We start from the raw sequence: 3,922 nt of genomic DNA, 5'->3' as shown, positions 1-3,922 counted from the left end.
GTGTATGGACCTCATTTCTCAAAAAGAAAATGCAATGCTCCAGCAGATTTAGAAACGTCTTTGCCTCAGTGGTCTATCAGCACATGGTAACTTCTGAAGCCAAATCTTCTAATCCAAGCCTTGGGTTATTCTTTTGAAAGTATATAATCGATGCAGTCTCAATTTTTTAGTTGGATAACTTAGAAGAATTTATTTAAAAATTCTCAGACAACAAACATTAGACTAACAAACACCTTACAAATAGTAACCTGACTTACTGAAGGGCTCATCACTGTACACAGTAAGAGTCTACAAAATGCTGTGTAGTCATATATGCCCCAACTACCCAGCAGGATTTAAAGGCTTATCTTACTTGAGCAAATACGTCTTGAAAAATATCATTTATTTTCCCAACTCAAGGGTGATTATTGAGATGTATTTCAAGCACACAAATTTTTCTAGTTAGATCTATTTTCATTGAGATGAAAATGTTGGCAACTTATAAGTAAATGATTTCAATATGCCAGGTGTGCTGATATTTTATCATGAAGTAGCAATGTTTGCTACCTTTGCTGCAATTATTTTTTATGTAATTTGGAGAAAGATGACGAAGTGAGTATTAAACATAAATTAAATCTAAGCATTTTCTATAATCTTTTGCATTCTTATAATTTTGATGATTGACCTAATTTAAATATGAACCACCGAGGAATAATAGTACACATATATTTTGATATTTACAATCAGAACCCTTGTTTCATTAGCCCTGTGTGTCCTTAAGCATTAAATTGTTTCCATTTACCAAAGACAATCTGAATTTCATGAGTTTGCCAAGGTGCCCTTTACATTTTTGTACATTACTCTTATAATCTTAGTTATGTTGTCAAATCATAGAGAAGAACACACAGTGTTCCCTTACCTGATTGATTATTTTGGGTGTTAATACCTAGTACTTATAAAGAACAGAAGATTTGAGATTTTATCCTGCTTTTAAGATAATGAGTTATCCTACCACAGCTTCTTGGATGTTGGAGAATACACGACACTCTTGGGTCAGAGACAAAGGATTTTATCTTTTACAACATAGCAAGCAGGTTGTTTGCTTTTGTTTTCCTGCTCCCATGTCCCACAAAGATATATGGAATGCCCTGAGTGGATGTTGCACACACAGAGATTTTTGCATTACTGTTGAGGAAGTTTAAATTTAGATTACTCAAATGTTTTATAAAGCAACCACCCAAACTTTTTCCTAGAGGGACGTATTATCTTTGTTATACTGGACTGTAAACAGACCTGTGTTCCTTTCCAGAGAAAGTTACTATCTCTGTGTTCCAAGGCCATTTCATAGGCAAACATCCTTGAAAAATAATCTGGAGTGAAAAAAATATCCATACCTCTGCTTGCAAGATGTGCAGAAACACAAGAGACTCACAAGAATTGCCTCCCAACTACGCTTTATAGAAAATGTTTTACGGTACTTAAGTAGAAAAAGTATTCTTGACAATTTAAGACTTTTAGATAGAACACTAAGAGACTAATTGTTCAAATGGACACTGGCCAGACCGTATGTGAAAATTGAGCTCTCTGTGGCGCCTAACCTTTGCAGCAACTAGCCCTGGCGGCCAAACCACAACCTCTGTATAAATCAGGCCCAAACAGACTGGACTTAGTCAGTGATCGCTAGCTAGCTTTCCTATTTTGCCTCCCTGCTTTCAACTCAAGACCAAACAATGAAAGCCCAAATGGGGTTCCCAGACCAATCTCATAAGAGGCCTTGCTTGTAGTTGTCAAGCTTCCAGCTCCCTTCTGCCAACAACTTCCTTCAGATATACCAGAAGTTTTCCTCTTTTTCCCTCACTATAACCATTCCTACTGCCTGTCTGCCTTGACTCTCTACCAAACATAGGTGATAGGACTCACTCTCTTGTGGTAATAAACTCTGAATCACCTCAGTTTACATTTTAGAATTCTCCATTTATTTCCACTATACACATATTTAGACAAATATAAATATGAGAACTGGATCCAACAATAGTTTAATTTCTATAGAAGAGACCAAGTTAAGACATTATAGCTGTGTCTGTAATACACACACACACACACACACACAGATACACACACATATGAGTGTGTGTGTATGTGTGTTTTGAAAGATCTGAATTAGAGTTCAGGAAAATATTCAATCTAAATAGTACAATCTTGTGGACTTGTATATATTTTTGATGTAGTTTGGGTGCTCAACATTGATGAAAACAGAAGATTCATAGTTTCCTTGAATTGTAGATTCAGTCCTTGGAAACATAGTACCATGTAGGTAGAGATACTCACCATGAATAACTTCTTAAAATACCTCTACCATAAAAATATTTTAAAATCTATTAAAAGTTGTATTGTTTTTATAACCTTACTACTCATGAAAGGGTTTAGATGAGATAGATAACCTTCTACACTATTGTTCTTCAGTGCAAAGAAGAAGGAATTTTGCAAGCAATAGCTGACCTTATCAATATTGGTGACATTTGGCAGCAAATGAATATCCCTTATACAATGTACATTCCAAAAAGCAAGAGGCAGCCAGAATAAAAAATATGCCCTTACAACGAAGACCAAAGAAATTTCATACAGAACTTATAGCTTTGTATAAGTTTGGCTGTGTCTGACAATATTAGGTATTTAAACATATTTGTTTAATAAATGTAAGAATATTTTTAGAGGCAGAGCTGTGAACTTAAGGCTGAATTTCAAATTCAGCTTGTTCTCATAGCCTTGAACACTTGGAGGCAATGAAGGATTAACACTTTATCTGTAGCCTCCTGATTCCCGTATATACTTCAGTGGATGTTCCATAGCTACCAAGATGGTCGCCGCTGTTAAGCACAAAAACAGATAGATCTACTCTGTGTTCTATAAATGCTCTATGGAGAAAAATCTCCATAGAAAGTAAAGCTACCAAAATAATGGGGCTAATTATATAGACTTGGGATAATGGCATTCTAGCTATGCAATGACTAAAAGTGAAAGGATGGAGATTAGAATGGCTCTTGTGCATGCTTCAGACACCTAAGAAATGGTAGAGAACTTAGAAATAAGACCCAGGAACCATATGTAAACCATTTCTCACATGTGATTATCAGCTTCACACTTCCTGCTCAGGAAGCTCAGTCATTGCAAAGCAGCCCATTTTATTTTCAAAACGTTTAAATATTAAATATGTCAAGCTGATAATGAGACAAAACGGCCATCCTGTAATATCCATTTCCATTCTTGCCCTCTAGGTAAATACAGCCAATCTTTAAAAATATTCAAAAAAATGGGATGCTTTGGTGGCTCAGTTGGTTAAGCAGGTCATGATCTCATGGTTCATGGTTCGAGCCCTACGTTAGTCTCTGTACTGACAGCTCACAGCCTGGAGCCTGCTTCAGATTCTGTGTCTTCCTCTCTCTCTGCTCCTTCCTTGCTCATGCTCTGTCTCTCTGTCTCTCAAAAATGAATAAATGTTGAAAAATTAAAATTCAAAAGAAAAAGTCGGACAGGTCTTCCCTGTATTATCCTAAGTTCCAGAATAAGCATACATTATTATTTTGATCAGTCACTTTGATACCTTTTTCAAATCTCTGAGCATTCAGATTATCTTCTTTGGGATTGCATTTATTTGTAGGTACTCTTTGAAAGGATAGTGCTATACCAGGATATAATTCTCCAGAGTGAACTAATTAATTTATAACTTAATGGGACCACTATCATTCTTGATATGAACATTCTACTATCTCAGCATTTTGAGCTGTAAACAAGTTAATACCCCAGGAGTATATGTTAAGATAGATCATTTGGTCCATATTTATGTAATTAACCTTGTAAATCTGCATCTTGAGATTATGCTTTTTCAGATTATGTATCATTTTATTTATAATTTTTTTTCTGAATACTGACTTCTGTGAGCCAA

This window comes from Hyaena hyaena, unplaced genomic scaffold (assembly GCF_003009895.1).
Source record: "Hyaena hyaena isolate Hyena2069 unplaced genomic scaffold, ASM300989v1 scaffold_949, whole genome shotgun sequence".
NCBI classification, from domain to species: Eukaryota; Metazoa; Chordata; class Mammalia; order Carnivora; family Hyaenidae; genus Hyaena; species Hyaena hyaena.
This window is presented reverse-complemented; position numbering follows the sequence as displayed.